This window comes from Rissa tridactyla, chromosome 3 (assembly GCF_028500815.1).
Source record: "Rissa tridactyla isolate bRisTri1 chromosome 3, bRisTri1.patW.cur.20221130, whole genome shotgun sequence".
Taxonomy (NCBI): Eukaryota; Metazoa; Chordata; class Aves; order Charadriiformes; family Laridae; genus Rissa; species Rissa tridactyla.
The window spans coordinates 58,575,549-58,603,038 of record NC_071468.1 but is presented as its reverse complement, the minus strand read 5'-3'; the positions used below and the strand labels follow the sequence as shown (position 1 = coordinate 58,603,038).

The following is a 27,490-nucleotide window of genomic DNA, read 5'->3' as shown; positions in this document are numbered from 1 at the left end:
TTTTCAAACTTTTCTTACATAAAGAAAAAAAAAATATTTGTGTTAACCGAAGGTTTTGATTAAACTCTACTGGTTAAACCCTGTAAGAAGTACAGAGTGATAGACCACAAAGCAAAAATGTCGTAAGAAAATTAAAGCCCTTTTTTTTTAAAAAAAAAAAAAAAGCAGTACATCTTAGCACAAACGTTTGTGTGCCGTCCCTGTGTCAGACACATGCTCTGCAGCCCTTCACACACCAGAACAATGGCTCCTGAAGTGACGGAAATGGCACCATCCAAGAATCCCAGCAACATTAATATTGCAGCGTTTCCTGAAACCGCTACAAGCCATAAACAACTGTGGAGAACTCGGCCTGAAATGCCATTTCGACTCCATCTGTGCGGCAACCAAACGGTGTACAAGCGCCATTATTTGTTCCTACGCGGAGACAGCACATGGCTCTGCCACGCAGCCCGGACCTCCCCAAAGCGCTGCCCGGACACCCCCTGGACGGCTCTTCTGCACTGGGCGCCTCCAGCAGTGAGGAAAGGGGGAGGTGGCAAGATTAATCTCCTCTGATCTTAGCTAACTTGGTAAATTAACCAGTAATCCAAGTTCCTGCCACAGTTAGTGGAATTTCGGAGGCATTTCGGAGACTAATTCATCCCCTTTCAAACAAGCACCAGAGATAGCTGGGTGCTTGTACTAGCTGTTCTCTTCTGAGTAATCTTGCAGCCAGAACATTATGCATGCCTCGTCTCTTGCTATGAAAATACAAGATACAAGCTACACTATGAGGTTGTTTCAGGTTTTTTTTTCCCCAATAACATACTGATCGACACTTTCAACTGTTACTTTTCCTGGAAATAAGCCTTTCCTCTTTTGTGACAAGTTGCACATCTTGCAGTAATTGAAAAAAGGAGAGCGCCAGATAAGGGTATCCTGTCTGCCTTGAAATAACTCTCCTACTTCCTTTTCCAAGAAGATAAGAAACATCTGCACGTATAGGCGTTACTACACGAAAGCTACCTCTCTTCAAAGAAAAGCCTAACTGAAAATTCAAACAATTTCTACAGATAGAAGAATCCTCATGGATGTAGCCTGGTGTAGTAATCCAGGTATGTTACAACCTGAGCAACGAGGGGGTGGCGTCGAGCTGTCCCAATTACATGCCAGCTTTGTCTCATCTCATAGTCGCCTTTTTGCTCACCAAGTAATTATAAAACATAAACTCCACCATGTATTGATTTTCTTCCCTGTGCTTCCTGGATTCTTTTTTCTAGACATTCTTCTCCATCATCTCCTCTTCCCATCTTCCCTTACTATCACATCAGCGCCACAAATTTCATCAGCTGAACAACTATTTTCCATCCCCACTCCCCCTCCTGCAGAATCATAGAATGTGTTGGGTTGGAAGGGACCTTTAAAGGTCATCTAGTCCAACTCCCCTGCAGTAAGCAGGGACACCTTTAACTAGATCAGATCGCTCAGAGCCTCAGAAGTCCCCCTTCTTCGCTCCCTCCGGCCCCTGCCAGCCACCCCACCTGCTCCTCCTCTCCCTGCTTTCTGCTCCGACCGCAGCCTGAGAACAAGTCTCCAAAACCCAATCAGTTATCCACGCGAGGTAACACAGCAGGTCGGGTTGTGCCCACTTGGTTGGCCTCCAGCAGCTTTCTGCTGTGGGTGCTGGTTTGGAGCCGGCTGCTCAGGAACAGGGCCGAGCTCCTGGTGTAAGGGAGCTCCTCTGCTGCATGGCTGCATCCATCTCAACCGCCTGGCTCTCCCCACCCACTTATCTAACTGCATCACTTGGCTTTTGCGACCTGGCCTTCAGGATATGGGTAACACTTTCTGCCACAGCTCTGTGCTTCAAATCTCTCATACGAGGAGAATTGAGGATGTCTGAGCCAACGCCTGCGAGACGGCCAGATGGCCGTGCTGTTATCCTGTGGGTTTATGTGGGCTTCTCCCACTCACATCCTTGGACTTCAAGTTCCTCTGCCCACCCCAGCTAGCAGGAGTACCAACTTCTGTTATATTTCTTTATTCCGTCTGTGCCGTGGTGTCAAAACTAGCCTTGAATAATCTTTGAACAGCAATCTTTTCTTCCACTATAACAGCTTATTAAAGAAAACAAAATGAAGCAGTGAATATGAACTATTTATTACACAGAGAGAGCACTGATGCTCTGAAATCAGACAATAAATCAAGATCATTTTTCCCTTGCAACATCAAGTTATTTCTAGCTAGCTGCCTGCCTGCCTCCCTCCAGAAAGCCTCCCAGGCTAAATGCACTGTGACACCCGAGTTGCCGGGTTTTTGTTGCTCTGAAAATAGAGAGGACAGGTGCAAACGTGTCCTAGCCACCAGCTGAGAGGAGCAAAGGGACTCCAGAAGTGACACAAACTGTCATGCAGCCCCTGCGTACAGGCAGAGTGGAGCAAGGTGCTGCCTGCCCAGCCCTGCCGCCCCCCTGCCTACTGCGCCCCTTGCAACCCACACCTTTCCCCGACCCCTTCGAGGACTTGAACCTGGGAGAAGGCCACTGTCAGGGCCCTTTCTAAGGGTGTTAAGAAGGGCTCACCCAAAAGACAACTTTTAATGTACTTTGGCACCCCGCCTTCCAGGGAAGTTTATCTTCCCACCAGCAGAGCCCCTCCAGTGGGTGCCAACGTCATGGGGGGGAGACCCTGGGAGGGACCCCCTTTCCCGCAGCTGCTCCAACGGCTGTTATCATCCGCTATCTGGTGACCCAGGCAGACCCCGGCACCAGCTGCCAACAGGAACCCCACCCCAGACCACTGCTGCTCCCTGACGTGACTGATACTGCACAGCCCATCTCCAAATGCTCCATTATTTCACCAAAAACCTCTGAATGCATTTTCACATAGGGACTCTACAGCAGCGCAAGGTCTGAGAGCCCAGCTCTCCTTCTCCTCTCTCTTCTGCAGCCCTCCCCCTCCCGCAAGGAGGGAGATTTGATTTCCAGAAGTCAGGTACAGAAATGCAAGCTCCATCATCCAATTAAACAGACAAATGCATCATAATATTTTGCAATTATTTCCATCTACCGTCTTCCTCTCTTTAGCTAGCAACATTCCAACTGTGTATTTACACATTACGTTGTTGAATCTAGGCAATAAATTCCTCTGAATGTGTGACACGTCTTTGGTCTTTACCAGCAAAACAGCAGCTCCATCCTGTATCTTTCACAGTGGTGCAACTGAGAGTCCAAATGAAGGCCACATTTTTTTCCATTTGTTTGAAAAGCATGCTCTACAAATAAGTCACAGAATAAAACATCACGATGACAACAGGTAGGGAAAAAAGTGATGAGCTTTGAGAGTAGCTCCAACAACTTCCTGAAATAAATGGAAACTAATTTACATTTCTTCTCATGCAAATCATCATTTTTGTGTTGTTGTGTTTATGTTTTTTTTCCTTTTAGTGCACCTTTTCTTTACAAGGTGTGCGTGAAGGAAGTAGGAATGACACTACGATTAAAACAATATAGGTACAAAACAATACGAGTCAAATTTTTTTAAACAAGAAAAAACATTCTTTGATTTATTAAAATGATCAAAGATAAATCTAGCTTTCATCAATATAGCTGGAACTTTTAGAGACTTACTTTGTTCAGTTATTCAAGAGACAGACATAGGCAATTTGAAGAAATAAAAAAGGAAAGACAAACCTCTTTAGAAAAGAGAACAAAAAGTGGAAAGCAGAATATTCTTTCAGTATATAAAAGTATATAAAGAGACTTGGGATCAGCTGTTGGCCAGCCTCATCAAGAATCGATGAGAACTAAATCAGCATGATTTTCAATGAGGAAACCTTTGCATAGACGTCAAGGGAAGCTTTCTAAATATAAGGACATCTAAGACCCAGCTACTTTAGGAAGGTTACATATACAGACAAATTAGCAAAAAAATGGCAACGTGGGAGGGAAATGAGGTATTATCCCTTACAATGGTGCTAAAAGCCTCCAGTAACTGACTGTGCCAAAACGAAACAAAAAAATGGTTGTTGCAAGTGTCAGCAGGTTGGATCCATTTTTATAGGAAATAGGCAAAAGCAATCATTTCCAAATAAATAGCACACAGCTTACAACTAATGGCTTTGAAACTTTTACGTACTGCATTTGCTTTAAAATAGCCTTTTCAGAATTAGACTACATTTTGGGAAAAATCATTGTATAAATTTTCCACACAGTCTCTGCAGAAGTGTTTGGAAAAAAACATCCCCTAGCTGACAGTATAGTTCTGCATATTTATTTTTTTTTTCAAATGAAAATTGACCTTCATGACAAAGTCAGTTTTCTGTGTAACATACAGAATATTTTTGTTACTTTTTAGCCAAAAAGTAAGCTACCACTTCACAGTGTAACACTCACTCTTTTCTTTCCACAGTCTAGACAGAAGCAGTGACTCTGTAACTAAGGTTTCCAAATCCTTTCAGGTATAAAGCCTTGGTTTTAAGATTTCACAACATTTTAACGAATGACATGGTTCTGACCCGGACCGTCAGTAACCATAACTGACTGTTGCAGGATGCAATGCTCAGCACTACAATCAGATTGCCACCTCTGTCCCTGTAGGGCAAATCTTCCCCAGAGTTGCCAAGGGCAGTGGGAGAAAGAAGAAAACAGCAGTGGATGAACACTGACCCACATCTCATTGTTGGTAAAATCCCCACAGTGTTCAGTGATGCCAAAACTTTGTCTAGGGAAGTTATTACAATTTTCCGTTATCGTAACTAGTTCAAAAATCAGGCAGTTTACTGCTGAATGCCACCTGCTACTGCCTGGCAAAGCACGGTCAAAGAATTACACAGGGCATATTATCATAACGAACAGGGCTTTTCATTTACAAATCTGCTGAAGTGTTGTGGTTATCCCCAGTGAAGGGTGGGGGGAAAAGGGGGAAAGACAGGGAGAAGAGAGATGGGCGCATGGACAAGAGGGCTTCTCCAGGCAGAATGGTGGCCAAGGGACGGATGGGGCTCAGCTACCCCAAGCTCTATTGCTACATTTTTTCCTACAGGCTGCACACTTAGTTCAGCAGAAAAGGATTTCACGTTGTGGAGTGTCTGTCAAAGCACGTGCAGAAAAGCAGCAACTGGTGAAGCACCATATACTGCTTATTTCACCACATTTCAGCAAGAACATGGAAGAGGACGTGGTGGGTGAGGCTCACAGGTCCACTTAGGGGAACCAGTGTTCAGCAGCAACCAGAAACAAAGCAAGGTTTGGGAGGAATTACAGAAATAGAGTAATCATGAAGCAGTCTATCAAGAATTGCAGCCTATTTTCTTTTTTAAAAACAAAAATACGTGAACTCGTGTTTCTTTAGAAAGACCAAAAATTCAGTCATGCAATCTGTGTTATTCAGGAAATCAAACTAGACGATCACAGTGATCATTTCTGGCCTTGCAATACATTAATTTCTAAAAATTGTCAAACGTCAACTTCATTCTCTGTGTTTTTCCCCATGAAGTCCAAAGAACTTAGGAAACCCACCCTTCATCTCCTGGATTTTACTATAAATCTTCCTTTGCTGATTCTACAAAAGCCTTGGAAATAAAACATCATTTCATTTCAAACTTCTGTGAATAATGAAAACTTTGTTCAACACTATGGCTTTTATTCCAACACACATAAATAGCTTCTTGACTTACACAAAACCTGAAACCACTTTAATCAATCGCCTATATATAGTCTGGATAAATACTGATTTTGAGATTCTGGGTGTACAGCCAATCCTGTGCTATTTGCTAACACTTTGATCTAAATTCACATTATTTTAAGAAGAAATGAAAAATGTTCTAGGGAGAACAAAGACAACAGTAAAGAAATTACGGGCTGTAAAAGCTAGAGGATATGTACATTAGCTAAAAATTCAAGCTGTTCCAAAAGCATTTCAGAAGACAGAAATACATTTAGACTTATCACAAAGTGAGACTTGAATGTCCACTAATTTGTAATTTTGTTACTCCCACAGGAATTCACTCTTGATTCTCCAGAAATCTACCACTACATTAAGTATATTTAATAGCATTAGCGGACAGCACTACAGTCTCATTGCGTGTGTGCATGGTAACGTACTGCTCCATTTTCTATGGCAGCATTATAGCGCCAGTGATTTATGGCTGTGTAACAGAAAGGGCTATTCTGTAGAAATATCACAGGAAATGACACACAGGAAATAAACCAACACAGACATCTTACAATAATTTCCTAAGCTCTAGCACAGCAATCTGCTGAGCTCCTGAAACAACCCAGATGCTGCTGACATGAGGAACGAGCAAGCACCAAAAAGGTTTCCTTCTCCCAGCACGGTTTCCGGGTCCTGAGAGGAGAAAAGGATGAATAAGGCAACAAGTTACGGAATAGTTCGCTGTCTGCCACCTGGAAATATGCTTTATTGGGTACTAACCGTTCAGTACTGTCACGGTTCATCTATGGTGGCTATGGACAGGCAGGGGGACCTGCAGCGGCTGCAAAAACAAGAAAGCTGAAGATTAATGGGTGGTGAATGCTCAAGAAATTGCTGGGAAAAAGAAGGCCACATGGAAAAAGGTCGCAATAAGCCTCATGCCAGAACTTTCTCCTCTTCTCCTCGTCTGTCTCCCTCATGAAAGGGGGCTTATGAGGAAGATGGGAATAGACTTTTCAGTAGGGCCTGTAGCGATGGGACAAGGGGTAGTGGTTTTAAACTAAAGGACAGTAGATTCTGTCTAGATCTAAAGAAGACATTTCCTACGGTGGATGTGGTGAAACACTGGAACAGGTTGCCCAGAAAAGTGGTAGATGCCCCATCCCCGGAAACATTCAAGGTCAAGCTAGATGGGGGTCTGAGCAACCTGATCTAGTTGAAGATGTCCCTGCTCGTTGCAGGATGGGTGGACTAGATGACCTTTAGAGGTCCATTCCAACCCAACCCAACCCAACCCATTCTATCATTCTAAGATTCCATGAACTACTCCCAGTTCCATTCAGATACCATCCCGTTAGCACGTGTTATTCTGCTCTAATGCTCAAAAGCCTCCGTTCCCTTCCCACAAGCTCCTACTGCATCAAGTAGTGGACGAAGTGAAAATTCAGTCCCTGCCCTCAAGAGCACTTAATTCAGGTTACAGCAAGATATCAACAGATGCAAAGAAATAATCGCGTTTCAGTCAGGTTTGCCTACATGCAACAGAAGACCACATCCTGGAAGCCAGATGAACTCAATAACATTTTAACATGGATTTTATTAAGGAATGCTAGGACATAGCTCATGAGGGTTTAAACGAATGCATGGTACAGAGAGCTGCTTTTCATCTCAGTAAATTTTACCAGTTAAAAATAGACAGAAAATGAAGAAATATCTCGGCCTACTATCTTATTATTGCTCAATATTCTACTATTTCCACTCACCCTTCATACCACCTTTTAATGGAAATTAAAATATATGAAAGCCACGCACGCAGGTATGTACACAATATGTTAAAAAAAAATAAATGCATCTGACTTCAGGCTAAGAATCAAGATGAGACATCTTTATACTATTATTTTCTAGTAAAAAAGAGCAGAAGTATTCTATATGAATTTGAATACACAGAGCTCTACACAAGCAGATTACACTGACACACACTTTAAATGTAATCATTTCTTGCAATTTTTTTCCTTGCCCACTAGAGGAATTAACAGGTCTGTTTCAAGACAGCAATCAGGAGAACACCTATATCATTCCATGAATCATTCCAAGAGTCCTTTCCTCAAGAGATTTCACGTGCAGTTTTAGCATTAAGTACATTGAGGCCACATAGCTGGTGAAATACCAAAAGTGTGTCAGCTAAGCAGCAAAGAAATGTAAGACTAGTTTTACTACTGTATAACTCACAAGTCAAAAGATACTGTTAATTTTTCTCTTAAGCGAAAGTTAGGTCTGACAGTAAAAATGCCCTTCCCTGTAGACAAAAAGAAAAAAGAAGTTTTGAGAAAATCAGTACCTGTAACTAGGGGAAACTTCCTGCTGTAAAAATAAGTATAATTTACTTCACGTAAAAAGATATCTAACAGTTTCACTATTACCTACAAACCAAGGAATCATAAAATGCACACATACTGTATAAACACTCAAACCGTCTTAAAACACCGTGGGTGAAATCTTGGTCCCTTTAAAGCTGATGGCAAACTTCCCGCTAACTTCAATAGCAGCAGAATTTCATCCATTGTGCCAACTCATAAAGCAGAAAAGAGTAAAGAAAAAGCTTTGGAATATTAAAACTAAAACAATAAGTAGGATTGTTTTAATCACCACTTCTGATGCCTTCGATCTTCCATGCAATTTCTCCCGCTCCCTCTGATATGCCAACAAGCCGGAGGTTCAATGCTTCGGTAGTTGATTTATCGGTCCCTGTGATACAGATTTGGACCATGCCCTGCCCTTTCCACTGTTTCACGCCCAGGAAAACACAGCACAGCAGCTCTTACACCAGTCGTGTTTTAATAGTGGGGGAAAAGATCTGCAACATTAAAACTCAGTTTTGCAGCGACTCAATACAGAGCACTGCACTTCCTAAAACTGGTGGGGGGGAAGTTGATTTTGTTTGTTTTTTTTTTTTTTTTTTTTTTTTTAAGGTTAGAGGGAAGTTCCTCAGTGATCTGTGTGCAAGATCCCTTATCAGAGATGCAGGAAAGTGGGTGGCACCATTTGGTTTCCATTCAAATTCTGCTCCGGTCCCAAATGAAAGGGAGTTTTGCAATTACGTTGTCACCTCTTCATATATACAGCAGAGACTTCAAAGAAAGAGTGTTTCTGGAAATCAAATGGCTTGATAGGTCCAAAGGAATAAATATACCTAATGCCAAATGTCTTTCATAAGATACTGGACTCTTAACTTCAGCTGTTACTCATATACAAACTACCGACTTCTGGGCAACCTAAGCAGCAACTGTATTGCTATACGAAAAGCGGAGCTCTCATGCAAGATCTTAATGAATAAGCTGAGGCTACATTTACCAGCCCAGCCACTTGAAAACTAAATTCTACAGCATTGTAGGAACTTCTACCAGATCAGCATTGCTACAGGGAAGTGCACTGAACTCCAGAACTACTGAATTATTACGCATCATATTTTCTTTTTTAAAAAAAAAAGTATTTTTAATTATGTTTATGAAAATCTCAAATTTAGCACACCTGTTTTGTTCAGTTCCATCAATAACAAATTTTTTAAATGCCAACAACAGGCCAGCCAGAACAGTAATTAAAATTTAAATTTCAGGTCACGCAAATATATGCAACGTTTAGACTGGACTAAACACCAAGCCTGCTTGTAACAGCAAATATCGAGAGGCAATACTTTATTAAATGTTGTCTTTTAGAGAGAAAAAAATCCCCCACAAATTTCTTTTTAATACTGTCCACCATGCTTTTCTAAGACATTAAAGGTTGCGTAGGGCTTGAGCACGTGAACAAGAAACATTGACTCCGTTTTGATGTGAGGATACTCAATATCCACAACCCATCATTTTCTTTGCTGGATCTTTTATTTCCAAGATCATTTTGCTATCCTATTTAACATTATCTTGTACTACACAGTCAATGATTTTGAAATATGTCATTCTCCAATACGAAGGCATAACATGGCTTTTAAGAGACTAGCTCCATATGAAAATTCAGCTGAAGACTGTAGGGAACATTCACTGTACATAATTTTAAGAAAAAAAAAGACCTCTCTGACACATCAAGGTAGAACACAATATATAAGTAGACCACGCTGTAAGGTTTCACAGGACACTGGAAAGAGGGAGCAGGAATGAGAGCTCCTCCTCAGTAGGAGGGTACGTCTCTGAGCTGACAAAAAGCAGGAGCTGTCAGGACCACGAGCAGGGATGTCCGTAGCCTGGTGATGACAGTGGGAGAACAATGATCTACCCCAACTGACAGTGAGCTCAGTTAAAATGCCTCTTGGAGAAATATAAACACAGATACTCCTCCTGCTCCCATGCTCACACATGGAGCACCATCCTTTCTGCTCAAGGCCTGGACATACAGACCAGGAAAAACCTTGGGTGATGCTTACTGCATATCAGCTGCGCTACCTACACACACCAACCCCCTGCCACCTCCCGTTACAGGGAAGGAGCATGAGCTCTCCAGAACGACGGACGAGCTACATCTTGCTGTCCACAGAGCAAGAGCAGGCACACAGGTAGTTATCCCAGGGGTACCACAGGGTCAGCACCCCACGGTCCCCCAGGAAGTTGTGTTCCCCTTCCCACACCCCAACCCAACAGCACCATGGGGAAAAGGTGCCACCTTGATCCTTTCATCCCAGCATCTTGCCAGCAGTGCCAGCTTACAGAAGTGTCAAACTGGACATATGTAACAGGGAGAGCTGCCTGCGGCTGGAGGGTAGCATCATTGAACTTTGTCAAGCATGCCTAACTTTTCGGTGTCATCTTTAGTAAGGCTGATGATCCTTGCTGCCGGTGCAGTTGACCTGCGGGGCAGTGGAGGACAAGGCTGTGACAGAGAGCACCAAGACAATGGGGAAATTAATGTACAGCTAGAAAATAAGGGTAGGCAGTAACTATTGAGATAGGAATATTGTCTCAACTCGAAATCTTTAGGGCCTTACATATTCCTTCTAGGGTTACACTGCAAAAAATGCATACACCAGATTGTTTTTTTAGGAAATCAGTAATTCAGTTTTACTGAGTTTATCCATTGTTGCCTGTCAATAAGAAATCGTTTCCTGAATACAGAGCTTAAACAGCAAGCCACAAGGCTTCCCTCAGTAGACCAGTGTTTTCTTCTGCTTTTTGCATTTTTCCTCTTGTACAGTACACCTGAACATCAGTCACAGGGGCTTGCCCTAATAGCCACAAAGCTTCTCTCAGCCACGTCCCTACCTTGTTTCGCATGAAGTTTGAATGTACACTGTTGTTACCAACATTATATGTTACTGAATGAGTTTTTAAGATTGCTCTGTTCCATGGTTTGTGTGAAGGCACTGCTGCATATTCTTCTACTCACGTTTGATTAGCTTCCTGCTCATTCTATCACAAATTTGGGGTTTTTTTTCCTCCCCTGGGTCTACAAACTTGTGTTTGGCATTTTCCCATCCAATCAACCACATGAGTAAGACTTTCACTTGGAAAGGAGATAGTGAACCAAGCCTTAGTTTTAATTACTTTAACCTAGGAACAATTCGTTGCAAGAGTCTACAGATGGAGTTATGATCATATCTTAATTGAACATCTGAGTCCACAGTCTTACTGCATATGCCAGCAATGCTGGGTCATAATTAAACAGCTATTAAAGTAAGCACACAGCGACCTACTTATCTCAATTATAGATCAGCTTTGCTTCAAAAGAGGCTCTTCTGAAAAATCAGGTGTCCATCTTCCTCAGGCTGTAGCACCATTGAAGATCCAGCATGAACACATACCAATAGGTACTTCACTCTTACCACCTTCAGCACATCCCTATCTCTGTGCTAACCAGCTCTCTTCCTAACTCGGGTTTTCCACACCTCGCACATGCACAACAAATCACTCTCCAGACCAAGTTGAGAGTCAGTGTGTAGTATGGGCATCCATGCTTGTGTCTTCTGAGTGGTGCCCAAAGGTAGAGTGATGCTTCGAAGCCTATGTGCAACGTGCAGCAAGCAGGTTCTTTGGTTGCATGACCCAGAAGCCCTCGGACCTGGGGAACCAGAGTCCACTGCCCTGAAAAGGGGACGACCCACGTGCCTCCTTCCAGCAGGAACTCCAGCCAGCCAGGAAGGGTTTGCTCCTGCAGAGCCCGAGGAAGGGTGCCTTGCCAGGTTTCTTCTTCATGCCCAGCATGCGGTGCCCCTTCCAAGCATGGTCTGAGCTGGTAAATCAGCACAGGGCTTGCAGGGTATCAATGCCTTCCTCATGAGATTAGTTTTTAAACCACCGCTATCTCCAGAACATACTTTGCTGGAATGCTTAATGAAATCCATGCGGTTATTAGCACTAACAGAGTCTGCACAACTCTGCTTGTGCAGGCTGGCTGCCGTAACGAAATTCAGCTACAACGCAAACACAGGAACAATCAAACTTGTTACTGTGATTCACCGAGTAATTTCAGGTTGTAAAACTGAACAGATGGCACTTGTGAGCTTTATTCAACATCTTGGACTTTTTAATTAGATTCCTGTTCAAGTCTGTCTGCTGGTCTACAGCAGGAGACCCCAGGTTTCGAAGTAACCTTAGGAGTCCCACTGCCCTGTCTGACAGAAACCACTACGTCAGGGAACTGCTGCAGGCGTAGCTCCTGCTGCTTCCACCCCAGGAACTGGCCAGCAGGTAATTAACAGAGCAGAATTAAAGGGATAGTTCAAAAATGCAGCTACGCCTTAGCCAAAATGCAAATTAATGCTTTAATGCACTACACTGCTTTATAATTTTAGGATGCTCTTGGTATGTTTATCATGAGGAATTTGTGTGCCGTAATTTTCTCTTCCATGTCTTCACATGGTTCTCAAAATCACCTCCTGCCACTGACAAACTCACTCTGGGTTTTCACTGCTTTTTGGAAAGCTGTAGGCGATCACAATCAATAAGAAACAAAACATACTGACTGCTAAAAGCTGAAGAACTTGCAAGGCAATAAATAGCGCATCTAGCCCACAGCACTGAAACACGGCAAAGAACCACCAGCAGGCTCTGATGGTTGTGGGCCCAATCCCCCAACACACATTAGTTTCATTAAACTTTAGGATCAGGTCCAATACTTCCAGATCAAACAAACCCCCCCCCAAAAAAAACCCCAAGCGCCCTATAAGTTGGCTAACACGAGAAACTGAGACTGCTTGAGTGCTGCAGTATATAAAATCTCAGTGACACTTTAAACCTGAGGCAACAGAGCATGGCACAACACACCAGAACAGTAAGTCTAGTTGTATCAGTCACAATGGCACAGCATCACGGCTGTCCTTTTATCAAAATCAGTTAGGAGTTGACTATTTTGGGGTTGTTCGTTTGTATTAATTTACTTTTTTGAGGAGGGAAAACTCCAAAATTTGGAAGAGCTTCTAGACTGTTGTAATCATGTTCAACGTAACACCGATCATTCCCGCAAATCTTTTTTCATTTTATAATATATTCTGAGTGTATAAGCTAGTATTAAAAATAACCTGTCTGTTTTAGAAAAGAATAGGTCAAATACTTTACTAACCAAAGAACAGCAAATGCAGAGCTTGTGCTTGTTTACTTCTGTGGCACCGGTGCCCTAAGTTCCTTTCAAGTGGCAGAACTCTAAAGTCATCACAAAATGTAGCAATGCTCCATTATATTTAATAAATAACACGTCTAGAGTATATATATTTTATAAATATATAATACATATACACTATATTATATATATTATAAGAGATATTAAAAGAGATGAGTGGGTTACAAAATAAACTGAATATATATGGTTTTTTTAATTTTTTTGACTGTTTGAATATCATATAATAATCAGGTCTAAAAGTCACCTGCCTGGTGTTTGTCACTCAGAGTAAAACCTGCAACTTGGAGAGTTCCCTTGGTTTTTTCAGCACAATTTTCCCCCAAAGTATTTCATCAGGCAAGAAAAGCAATCCCGTCCTAGCACAATATGAGACCAAATCCCTCTGAAATTGCAGCCCTCGCCAGTGGATGCATTTAAGATCGCATCAGGCAAACTCCCGGGGAATGAGGATGAGCTGGATGTGTTCAGGTCCAACCCTCTCCCTAGGTCTCTGTGATGTGCAGGACTGCCAATAGGCCTGAACTTCCTAAAAGGTGGCTTTGTTAGGGTTGTGGAGTGGACTCCTGCTACAAAGCCCAAACATGTCTGGAATTTTGTGTTAACTAGTGGCACACACGGTGTAGCAGACAGCACAGTATTCACAACAATGTGAGGTTCTTCAACTAATAATAGCAAACAATGCTGAAGCACTTAAAAATAATGAAAAGTTGAAGAAACACTTTCTCATCACCCTTTTATAAAGCGTCATGATTAAGTCTTAAAATCTCTAAAACAACCCCTTCATTTCACATGACAAAACTAAAGGGGGTGGAGGAAACCTGCCCTCCCATAAACTCAGTTGCACAGGTCTTTCAAGCCCTCAACCAAAGCATCTCTCTCTCTCTCATATGCCACCAGAAGGTATGTGACTACAGGAGAAAGACATCTGATGATCACTGGAACCAAACTTTAACACTGCTCTGTCCTTTCGGGACAGTGAGACATCAGGAGCAGGGCATCTCTTTGCTGGTAATTTTCTGTCTAATTCTGGAATGATGCAGTCTACACCAGAAACTGCTCATCCCTTCCCTCTCCTTTGATAGGCAGACATCTACCACATCATAACACTCTTAATAGCTGGGCAGTAAAAAGCCTAAACCCCTCCCTCTCCCTCCTTAAGTTAAGTATAGAAAACTGCATCTATGCTATTTACAGATTTGGATGCTCGTCTGGACTGAAGTTTTGTAAATACAATCTATTTTGAAGTCAGAGGCATTAAGAGTTGGATGAATGCCTTGAGAGAAACAATTCAGATAGCCTGCGTTCCCCCCAGTGCTGGTGTTCGCTATCGGTTGACTCCAAAACCTCAAAGGCACCCAGCCAATATGAAATGTTAAGATCCAGGGACTAAAGTGAGTTTTAAGCTGGTTGTATCTGGACCTTGGCCTATAACTGTTTCATAATCCAGTTTATACATTCAGAAATAAACAAATGGACAAAATAAAAACAAACAAACCAACCTTGCATAATTTAATTGCTCTCCGCATGCCTCGTTTCCCTTGGCATCCTGGGGTGAAAGCAGGGAGGGTGGGTGGGGTGTATTCTCAGCACTGCCCTTGCTGCTTCACCAGCTGAAGACTTTTTTTCTGGAAGCCTCTATTTTCGTAGCACTGGCAATCTGAAAAACAAAAACTGTTTTGTTAACACATGTATCCCCAGACACATTAGAAATAGGTTTCGTTCTGAACCACTGCCAAGGAAATCATTGACCTCTCCCATGCAAAGCCAACAATTCGCCTGCAAAAAAAAAAAAAAAAAAGCAGCTGGAAACATCCCCACTCAATTCATACCTCACTCATGCGTTCTGCGCGGACCGCTCCTGCGCAGCGGCTAAAACCTTCTCTCTGTATACAAAGGGAAGTTAGAAACCGGTAACGCAACGCATTACAAACACGTGCTTCAAGAGGACTTTTTCTTAAGCTGTCCAGGTTTCCATCTGGGAAACACACAACCAGGAAAGGCAGCTTGGAAAGGGACCAGCACCACCACCAGCCCTTTTCTACAGCGGTGGCATTGACCACAAATGGTGCCTGCACCACAAAAGGACTGCAATCCACTCAAAAGCACCTTCAGGTCTGTTCCCATATGTTCTTATTTAAAGCTCCTTGCATCCCAGGCCTGGACAGGCTATCAAATCCCAGCCAGGACCTCTACAAAATATCCACGCATCAGCTACAAAGATCTCCCATGGAAGTTTTCTTGCACCAGCTGTGCCAGGCTTTGAAGGGCTACTGCTTTTGAGCAGACTGATACGGAGTAACCAGCTGCTCTTTCGCCCACACCACCTGAAAATGGCAAGACAGAAGACATAAACCGCTCTTCTTGTTTAATGTGGATTGACTGAAGCTGGTGTCTCACTGAGCTCCCAAAATCTGGCAAGGAGAACTTCATGCTCTACAAAAGTCTGTCGTTTTCATGCTGCAAAGCGTCAGATTGTATTACAATATTTTCTGTGATGTTTAAATTGGCACGGCTGATTTTTAACAGCTTCTTCACGGCACACAGCACCTTGTCATAAAAATACTCTTATTTCTACAACAGTTAAACTGACATACCACAGAATTAAAACTAACACAAGAATTATATCGTACTCATGCTTCAAAAGGCAGATCTCACTGAAAAGCCTGGTGATGGAGTCAGTATACAACAAAACGGATTGTCAACTGTTCCATGTAAACATGTAAAATAGAAACTAGGGGTTACTCCTCCATCTAAAGCTGTCAAGCATACAAATAGGGCAACATAGTACCAGAAGTTTTCTTTTTAAAAGATTACTCGGTAGAATTAGAGAAAAATTGCAAACCGACTTCACCAAAAAAGAAGGCTGTCCCATTAAAACAAAAACACAGACAAAATAGCAAATAATACAAGCTGCAAAACCACCCAGAAGGGACAAATCAACAATGGGCCAGCAAAGTAAAGAGTAGTATCAGGCTGCAAGTTACACCCAAAAGGAAATGTGAGTAATAAGGTGCAAGTACTATTTTCCTTAGTTGTTACCATAAAACCACTTGTAAAGTTCCAAATACAAAATAGAGACTCGCTTTGCTGGTGGGGAAGGGCATGCATCTATCTACGCAGAACATTCAGACCACCAAAACTCTCCTCATCATCGCTGCAAGAGACACAGAGCCAAGCGCTGCAGGGCAGGGCTGCGAGTGCCACGGCGATGGCATTCAGGTGATCCTTTCTGACGCAAAGTTTATAGCCCCGCTGCCATGCCTGATGTGTATTTTTTGTCATACTTACTTTTTCCTACCCAATGGCACAGCACGGCTCCGCTCCTCAGAGACACAGTGCTTCCTTCACCACGGTCCCCCCAGCTCCCCAACACCAGCAGCTAAGACTCAAAAGACTTGGACAGTAGCTTGCTCTCACCCGCATGATGGCGAAAACCCTGAACTGAGAAGTGCCCTTTTTCTTCCCGTGTTCCAGCTCACTGCAGAGAGCTGCTCGGGCATTTTCCCTGTGCTGCTGGAACCACATTTTTCAGCTCTTTGCAGGCAGGGCTTCTTTGCTGATGCTTTGACAGACACAGAGTGAGACCTAGTATGACGCTAAATGCGAGGCTCGTGTCAGTGTACACATGTAATTTCAACAATGTAGAGTTAAACACTGCCCTCATGGGCAAACCTGACTCCCCTGGATTTTTGCTGGCCCATAACTATAGGGGAAACGCAGCTGGCTGTTGGCTAATTACAGCCATGGTGACCTCACGGTACTAACACTCAGTCATCCCAGATTTGTAAATGTACAGCTAAAACACTTCAGTCTGGGCAAGAACAGCAGAAATGAGAGCACACTGTTTATAGCAGGCAGATGCTGTACTACTTTTGATATAAAAGAACTGATTTATGGCAAAGTAATACAACAGCTCCCTACCAGTCAGGTCTTAACTCAGAGACTTCTTAAGGACAATATCCTGCTCTGTTTGAAGAAAACTTCCCGGCCAGGGAAGAGGGCCAGATTTTCTGAAGAGCTTCCAGCACTCCCAGCAAGCTACCTCCCAGGGAGGTCACGATGCTCCCCTGCAAACGGTCCATCAAATGTTGAAGGAAGTTTGCCATGGTGAATACAAACTTCCCAGCAATGCTCTGCCAGCTCTGTGATACCCGTTTCCTCCTAGCTGTGCAGCCCTGAATAATAAGGCTTAACATAAGGAAAATCTAAAGGCCTCCAAATAAAGAGTAGGATGTTGCTACATACATACAGAGCTTTACCCATTCAAGCATCTTTTTTTATATATATAAAAGATATATATTCATCTTTTTATAGCAGACTAGGAGGAAACAGGTAAGATCAGTGATCTTACAACACTCCTCTTTCCCTTTTCCTAAAACAAGTCTTTTAATACCAAGGATTCTCATCAAACTTCTACCAAGGGCAAAGCACTTCTGAAGGGATCAATCTGAAAAAATCTTCACGCATCAAAAAAAAAAAAGGGAGAAGGGTAAAAAAGAGAAAGTATTAATCAAAAGACAAAAGAACTGCTATACTAAAGGAACAGTCACATAAATCTCATGCATCCCAGACTGAGATTCTAGCCTCCTGTATACTAACAATGACAAAATTCTGTGCAGTATACATGGCAAACACCATAGGCTCTGCCATTTAGTTAAGGACAGAGAGGTAGGCATAGCTGTGAATGTCTTCACAGAATAGATTAGACAGTAAGTGCTATGGTACCAGAACTTCAGTTTGTCATTAATCTTATATTCTCATTTGCCTGCTGACTAGGGGGGTACACAAAAATAAACCCCAACAAATGACTTGTGGCAGTGAAGTAAATACATTAGTCCAAAGATACTATGGACCCTTCCACTTCTACCATAAAGTACATTGTACACTCAATAGCAAGATTCAAGTCACAGATGTAGTTCCTCAATTGCTCTCTGGGGAAGGCTGTACAAACACACGGTATGTGCCACCTGCACAAGCAGGGAGCAGACACAAACTGTTGTTATTTTGGGCTTGGTTTTTTTTTTGCTGGATTACCAGACATCTTCAGTACAAACTATAGCCCCTGGTTAAAGCCAGTGTACAATGACCAGGTGCTGAGCAATTCGGGAACACAACTCTACAAACACCTCCAACTCATTTCAGCTGTAGTACATCTCCCGCGTCGAAAGGGAGGTATGAGATGCTACCAAACCTCAACAGGTCTGGCAAGAAGCAAGCAGAGAGGTGTGGTGTTCGTCTGGTTGCCCAGGAGGGTTAGATGCTTGTAGCCAAACTAATGACAGCACAGTGCCCTCCTATAAACTGCACTGCAGACAGCTCTCCAGTGCTACTCATGGGCAAGTGAACCCTCTGGTCAGCAGGAAGGGACCATTTAATGAGTGCCTCCGTCCGGCCAGCCCGCCAAGGCAGGGCTGTGCCACCGTGGGCAGCTCTGCCCAGAAGGCAGAAGCCGTCTGCACAAGGACTTTGCTTCCCCATGCCTGGGGGTTTGTTTTGGGAAACTTCACATTCCTGAGCAGAGTTTCAGGATCTACCCTAACTGCTCTGTCACAGATGCAGAACTGAGCCAAGCCAGTATCCAAAGCACTTCTTTCCCTACCTTTCCTCCTATTTTCAGAATATATTTCTGAAAGCACTCGAAAGGTTGTTTTTTTAAATTTTTGTTGATGATGTACATTTCAGAGGCAGCACATGAACACAAACGCTGACCTTCTTCCTAACCTTTGACAAATCCTATCAAAAAAGGAACATCTTGCTCACATTACTTACCTTTAATTCACTGATTCTACATAAAACTAAGGATCATCATCTAAAGCCTCTAACTCTCTACTCAGCAGTTTAATTAGGAAGATGATCATTGATTAATCCACTTGAGTTACTGTGGAGAAGGTGTGACTGAACAGAGATCACTCCACCCCAGAGAAATGTGCATTAATTAGTTCTGCATTAAACTGCTTTCCTCTTTACTTAACTTCAAAATAAAAGAACCACAACATAACAACAACAAAAAAACAAACTTTCAGTGTTAAACTTCTGAGTTGTTTTTTATTTTACTTTATTCTTTAGGAAGTCCTACGTATTCTTGCCTTGGATTTCACAGCCACCTGTATAATTTTTTTTGAATTATTGTGTTTTTACAAAATAAACAAACCCAGGCCAGAGGTTCAACATGCATTTGCAAATCCCTGCCAAAGAACTGCAGTCATGAATTAGTTGGCTCAGGTGAGCAATGAAGGATGACACTGATACTTGACAGGAATGTACACAGCGTTATGTACATACCACAACTGAAACCAGGTATACTCCCATCCAGCGAGTAGTTTCAGTGTCCCACCTAGGAAGACGATCAAAGACAAAACCTCATTTAAAGGTTTCCTCACTCTTTTTTAAGCTCTCATCAATTTTTTTCCTGTTTCAGCTTGATCACGAGCCTTTCGCCCCTGACAAATGGGTAAGCCTTCCTTGACTGTATCTGTGCACCACAACTCACGCTGCCCTTAGTCTGGCAAAGCTCATGCTTCACCTGCCCTTAGGGTCACAATTCTGTCTCCTGATGCCCTGAACAACAAGAAGAACTCGCTAACTTTTATCTTCCCATGAAAATCCCCTCCTGGTCCCTACACACAAATAGAAAGCATCCCCACAGCATGGCCTTCTTCTTGCCCACTGCCCTGTGACCAAGGGGGAGGCCATCTCCTTCACACAAGTCTAGGGACAGAATGGCTGATCCCCAGGTGATTTCAAGCAAATAACCTCCCTGCTCTGTCTCCCTTTGTCCAGGAAGGTCCCCTGCAAGGTGGGAGGTATAGCTGGTGGCTCAGCTCTGTGTATAGGAGCAGCCCAATACTTCTCCTGGTCACCAGAAAGTGACATTAGGAAGGCAGACATGGGGCATAGTGGACAGCCAGGCAAAGCAGGGCAGGGAGGGAGGAGTGGGGCTTTCTCTTCCAAATCCTAAATTACATGCCCTTCTCCTGCATATGCTTCTTCCTGTACTTGGCATTATTTATTCACTTTCAAAGCACAAGCCACCATGCAGGACACACCACAGTCCCACAGAACTTATGGTACGTGGTTAGAAAGGATTTTTCCATTGGCCTCTGTCAACTTAATACATAATCAATAAGTGGCATCAACAGAAGGTGAAGGAGAAAGCTGATCCTACACCAGCATGCCATTTTAAGAGTGTCCAGAATCAATCCTCTGTGAATCCCTTCTCTGTTGCCATTATGTATTGTTTATTTCAAAGTTATTTTATCATCAAGTTATGGAGAAAAGACAATAAGGCTATGTTATTGCAAAGGACATAATTAAATTAGAATAAATAAAGGACGATAATTAAATCCTACTGAGGCTTCTGATGGTTTTGCCAACACCCATAGATCAGTTCAATGCCACAGACTTAACAGGGTGACCAACAGGGAAGGGACACAGAAATACCAGAACTGAGCCTGAACTACGTGAGGTCCATCACAAACCCACAGCTTTCCAGTGGTGAAGGGATTAGGTCTGCAGGGAGTGCAAGTGAGGCCCCATCACCAGCTTGGGACTCTCAATTTCAAAACATTTTTGCAGTGAAGCAACTTAAGAAAATAAACATTCCTAGCCAGGCAGTGATCAGTCATAAACCTTTTCTGAAATGGAGATGAACTCTCATTGTATATTTAAAGCCACACTATAAACCAGGCCATATCTATATAAAGCAACACTGCAGGCTTAAAGCAACAGCAGCGTTATTCTCTGTCAGAGCTCAGGCTGGATACCCCAGGAAAGACCCACAAACAGCGCTACTGTTCAGGGCCAGAAAAATATATTAAAAAAAAAAAAAGCTCTTCATTTCCTAAGCAAAATTTCAAGAGAAATTAAAACCGTCTGCAGAAAAAAAAAAGTTAGAGATTATTTCTGTGAAATTCTTCAGGAAGCTAACAAAGAAAGCCAAAAACAGTTGCATGTAGAAAGGTGAGCCTCAGACTTCCACAAAGCTGGCAACATTATCAACAGGTCGTTGCTCACATTTGGTGGCAGGTACCAAATTTGACACTTAAATATCTACATTTTCTAGATACCATGCTGTAAGAAATGCTTCAGAATATACTGCCTCATCTTATATTTTTTCCAAGTACTTTATTTTCCCTTTTCTAGCACATTCATCTTGTATAATTTTTTAGTACAAGAAAATAGCCTGGTATTTTAATTCTGCATTTTCATCAGGGCCTTCATAATTGATTAAAAACCACAGAAGTGGTGGGAAAAAACGACTTCAAAAGATTAACCTCAAATGTAGGCCAAAATTCTGTCCTTTTGCCTAAATATATTTGTGAAAAATTCAGCACGTCAGGATAAACATTTAAGGCAAACACTGGAGTTCCTCCTTCTTACCTCAGCACCCAAACTCCCTGGGAAGTCACCCACCATTAACTCCAGCTGCCAGGCAAACAAACCTATAATTTGCCACACTGATTAAGTCTTATGTAGGATTTTATAACACAGGGCCTGCAACTGCTTAATTGTTTTAGTTCTCTCTACAACCCCTCTGTTTTTTTTCCCAAATTAAAAGCATAAAGTTGTCGCTGATGATAACATTTCCACTAACACAAGTTTCAGTTAGTGGCATTTTTGTTGATGGGAGCGTGCTTTGAGACGAGCAGTCTTACTGCTAAGGAACAACTGTTACAGAATATCCTAATAGCCTGAATAGGCTGAAAATACTCAATGGTATATCATGACTGCTGCTAGGACATCCATGGTAACATTCACCTTTGGGTGTGAAACATGAATGCGAATCTGAAGGGTGACAAGACATCATTCTTCATCATGGTTAACACGAGAGATTAGCAGAAAGATTGTAACAGCAACCTAATCATTTATACTCAGCAAGCAATTACCTATTCATTGCAATCCTCAGCCCACTAACTTGGCCAACACTAGAGGCTGGTAAGTGCTTCCCTCTCCCTTTTCACCTCACCTGCCCAAATATAAACCATCCCTTCCAGAAAAGCTCCTGGTGCCTTTCAGGTATCAAATATCTGAAGCACTTATCACTAGGAGGATTATTTTGTGTCTTCTGAGCAAGCTGAATATTTTAAAAGAGCTTAAGATAGTGAGAAGCAAGAGTTATCAATGCCATTATAAATGTGAAAGAACAAGAGGAACGTGGGAGGAGGGAACCCAAACCACACGAAGCCTTTAGTCTCCAACTAGAGTGATGCTGACATATCAGCAGCAACTTCATTCCCACCCTGCAGAATGACTCAGACCTGACCTCGTTATCCTGATTTCTTCAGCAGCTTAAAGATAACATACATTAGATTTTTGATTTTGTGGTTTTATTTCAACCTTCATAAAACATCCCAGTAGTATTTTCATGCTTAGCTATTTTTAAATAAAATAGATAGATCCATCCCCTCTATGGAAGTCATGACTCCAAGACTTGTGACTTTAAAATAACAAAGAATTGTCATTAAATCCTAAAACCTGGCAGTACTAGAGCCTCCCTGCAATCCGGGAGAAAGAAAGATAGAAGACAGAAAGTTATTTTTCCCAAGTTTCAGGCATCACACCTTTCATTCTAGGCACTCCTGAGAGTGGTATATGGACCACAGTATAAATTCTACTCCCAGTTTCATCAGAAATTAACTGCATGAATGATGACTATTATAATAGTGTTACGGTTTAGCCCCAGCCGGCAACTAGCACCACACAGCCGCTCGCTCACTCCCCCCAGTTCAGATGGGGAAGACAATCGGAAGAGTAAAAGTGAGAAAACACTCATGGGTTCAGATGAAGACAGTTTAATAAGTTAAGAAAGAGCTGCACACACAAGCAAAACAAAACAAGGAATTCATTCACTGCTTCCCATTGGCAGGCAGGTGTTCAGCCATCCCCAGGAAAGCGGGGCTCTATCACACATGACGGTTACTTGGGAAGATAAATGCCATCACTCTGAACGTTACCCCCCCTTCCTTCTTCTTCCCCCAGCTTTACACATCACATAGTATGGAATGTTCCTTTGGTCAGTTGGGGTCAGCTGTCCTGACTGTGTCTCCTCCCAACATTTTGTGCACCCCCAAGCCTGCTAGCTGGCGGGGAGGTGTGAGGAGCAGAAAAGACCTTGACTACACAGCAACAACTAAAGCCAGCAGTGTTTTACCAACACTGTTTTCATCCCAGATCCAAAACATAGCACTCTACCAGCTGCTAGTAAGAAAGTCAACTCTACCCCAGCAGAAACCATGACAAACAGTAGTGATTTCAACTGCTTTTCAATTATTGTCTCAACTATGCCTTGGCATAAAGCTTTACTGAATTTGGAAGACTATTAACCGCCCAGATACCTTTTTCTCCGACAAAGCAGAAGCAGCAGGAACCATGGTGGTACCCAGCTGGGTGATAAGTACCACCCACCATATTTATCACCCCAGGCACTGACGAAGGCTGGTGGGGTTGAAGCATGTTTTATGAAGTGGGAGTATTCAAAGATTTTATCAGCAAGCCTCTAGCCTGCTCTCCTGAGCACGTGCAGATAACAGTTTTCATCAGCTCTGGTAGGTTGGTAAATCTGGGTTAATTTCTATGGGGCTGCAAAAAGCACTCCGACTCCCCCCTCTACTCCCTGAAGGTATAACAACTCTTTGAAGGAACGGCTGGCTAAATAAAGTTGACAAACCTCTCTAATTTGCTGTAATGCATTCTTTTAAAAACAGTTGAAGTTCTTCTGTTGAAAACCTTTCCAAGAGGTTTCAGCCTGAAGCAGAAAAAAGACTGGAAATTTTTCATATGAATGACTCTAGGCTGGCAAGAACTAAACACAGGTGAAAATACAATGTTATTAGAGAATCTAGGAGGCATGATTAAAGGTGCTCCTACCACCTCCACCTACAATATTTTATATATAATATTGTATAGTGCAGTTGGAAATGTAAAGGCATATTAATAACAGCTTTAAACCACTAATGGCCCACCATTTTTGTTGTTGTTGCCTCCATATTTTAAACAGGGGAAGGCAAGATTACTGCAGTTTTAACAATATAAAGGTATGAAACGCACAGATTTCTGTGCTGAAAATCCCTCTCTTGGGATCCAAGGCTGGGAAGGGACCATCTGGTTGAGCCAATCCCACCACAAGCAGCCAGGCACTGCAGACATCTGATCTGAAGGGTATGTGGACCATGTAATCCATCCATCCATCCACACCACGACACACAAAACACTTCATGAGATCCAACATGAAACTGCAGCCCACGGGAAGGGACCAAAGCCACAGACACAAAGCGTACAAGAGTGCAAGAGAGACTGGAAACCTCGCAAGAGTCCTACTGCAACACAGGATTTTCTATACTAAAGGACACAGTTCCATCACCAATCTCCACCATCTGTGTAGAAAACAAAGAAGGAAAAAAAAAGGCAACCCACTAACTCCTAAGAAGGAATTTTGAAACTAGTTACGTAGGGCTCATGACAAGAATCACAGCAGGTCCTTTGCCTACCAACCACATCCCCCTGGGTTGTTACATCAGTGCACCCTACACTACCTCTGAAGCTAATGGGGTCCGTGGGTGGGGGAGTCACAGCCAGAAGACAACAATGGTCATATCCAGAGGGAATTTTGCTCCTCTCCACCACGCACATGGAGAGGCTGGAAGACCAAGCTTCTAATCTAGGCACCTCATTAGATTGCTTGTCTCAGGTAAAACTAATCTGAGCCACAGAATATCTTTCCTACCTCTTTTTGTACAACAACAACATAGAAAAAAAACAAAAAGGAAGAAAAAATTTTTCCGATGGAAATGTAGTTTAAGAGGCCAATACCCTGGTAAAATCTGAAAGTTATAATGAATTCCAGGATTCACTCGAGTACTTCATTCTTAAAAAACACAATAATGAAAGGCTTACATATTAAATTTAGTAGTAATAACTTTGGGGTCAAATCCATAGTGATTTCTTTGGCAAAACTTCCACTGACGACACTTAAATGTGATTTCAGTGGGTGTTCTGCTTGAGAAACGACTTTGGGATTGGCCCACACTCTGTATATTTAAGTCACCCCAGTCCCAGTATTATACAGCGCCAACCAGTCACAAAACCTAGCATTATTTAAACCATTTGCACGCCAGAATCTCCAATTGCAGGGTGCAAAAGCCAGCAGGAAGCATTGATCATTCCCTTAGTAGCAAACAAAAATGCAATCTTTTTGACTTGGCTTTCTTATGATATCATTTACCTTCTATAAAAGCAATTGCTTTTTTTAAAATGTGGATTTGCACAGTATTCAATTTGCCAGTTTCCCCATATAGATGTAAATTTACTGAAATAGCTGTTCACAAAATCCAAAGCCCAAGGGTGGAGTCCTAAAAATAAATATATGTAGTTTAAGATCTTTTATATCCATACATGATAAGAAATCTGGTTCTTTTCTGGTGAGCCATAAAAGGGGAAGAATGGGAAAACCACCAACAAGCAAACAGAAAATAAAAATCCATATCTTTTGCCTTAACCCCTCAAAATTGCATGGATACTTCAACGCAACCACTTGGCTAAATGTTTCAAATGTTGGTTTTTCAAAGCATTTAGCCATATAAACTACCCGTTTGTTTCTGTTGGCTTCAAATGTTCCTAGGCTCATGAATTCTTCCTTACGTCTTATTATTCAACAAAATACAGCCAACATTGCCTTTATGGAGCAAGAAAAACCTGAGTATCATTTTCCAGTTAACTCTTCTGGATCTGCACAAAAGTGAAATCAGCAAGAGCAATTTCAGGCCAGGTTTTCTAATCATTCTACCTAGTCACTACCATTTTAAAGTATTTTATTTCCCAAGTAGTATCATCGAAAAATCTCTACAATCACAATGCAAACTCAAGTTACAAGAGCAGCGGAGCACACGCTCTAAAAACTCACAATGGTCTACATACTGAATAAACAAGAAGCAGCAACAGGCGAGATGTACTGCCCTACTGAATGCCACAATCCCAGAATATTTCACACAGAAAGCATTCCTTTTTTTAGTTTGAAAGACTTAAGTCAGATCTGACACTGATTTCCCACCTTCCAAATGCAAGTATTTCAGTGAACGTAGGTCACAAAAGGAAATTGTATATTATCTTCTTAATCTTTCAAGTATTTTTTCAGTCTTTTGTCCACCTTCTCCAATCCGAGATACCAGTGACTAAACAAGTGATTTGTTTCTCCTTCCATATTTTCCAGTTATTTACCCTGACACTCAGATGATGCATTTGTGATGTAGCTATTCCCGCAGCAGGTTGATGACTTCGCCAACAGCTGTCAGTCACCGTCTAAACAAGCCCATGAAAAGGCTGCTTCAAACACCAGCCACCCTAGCAGGAAAAAAGGCAACACAAAGCAGCGATGCCTCCCCCCTTAAATACCACGGGTACACAATTTGCAGGTTTTTCCCTTCGTTCCCCAAGACCTTCCTTCCTGTTGCGTTCTTCAGGACCAGAAGAGCCAGCCAGGAGGAACTCCACACGACTCCAACCAGAAACGCATTTTTCCCCTGCAAGCACCTAAGTTTCTCCACCCGAGCTAGGGAATGAACTCCCAACACGGCAGTGAAAATTTGCATGCCACTATTTTTCTGAAAAAGCGCTGCCCATCCCAACAGTTCCTGGATGAAAAACACAGTATTCAAACTACAAAACCATAAGCTTACGAGTTGACTCTTTAGTCAGAGAAACACGGTTTCTTCCAACTTTAAGGAATGTGACAATAACAGCAAATCTGACCCTGCCTGATAAGGGGCAGGCAATTCTCCATATAAGGTGAAAAATGTGCTAGTGCAGCTCATGCAACACTGCTAATTCCTTGCCTGTTCTCAATATTCAAGAACATAAATGAACATATAAATCAATTCTGTAAGTAAACCTTTTGCACGCTTATAGCTTTCGCAGCTATAAACCATCTAGACCATGCTCAGCGCTCAAGGAATTTTGAACTTAACCATTTAATCCCTTTTAAACACAGAGTGCATTTACACTTGGTATGTATACCGCAGTGGCACATAAATGAATGTAAATCTGAGAGGTCCCAGCCCTGTTCAACTCCTAAATTCCCTTTATACTTTACCGTTCCCGGGTCATCCTGCGCATTCCAGCCCCTGACTAACAAACAGACTTGCTGCTGGCAGTGCATCGGAGACACGAGGAGAGCAGCCAGGAGGAGGGCGAGGAGGGGGCTGAGGGCTGGGTGAAGCCCAGCACAACCACCGGTCACTCCTTCTGCACGTCCCCCGGGCTAA

The 27,490-nt window shown here is 42.5% G+C and overlaps 1 protein-coding gene across 5 annotated transcripts in view; it reads right to left on the bottom strand.

Annotated features, from left to right (window-relative positions):
- The window catches only part of TIAM2 (TIAM Rac1 associated GEF 2), a 177,202-nt gene that overhangs the window by 129,183 nt on the left and 20,529 nt on the right, over positions 1-27,490 (bottom strand). For all 5 annotated transcript variants that reach the window (XM_054195006.1, XM_054195005.1, XM_054195008.1 and 2 more), the window contains one exon: positions 14,735-14,892. The gene's annotated coding sequence lies outside the window, so the exon portion shown is untranslated. The remainder of the gene's footprint in view (positions 1-14,734; positions 14,893-27,490) is intronic.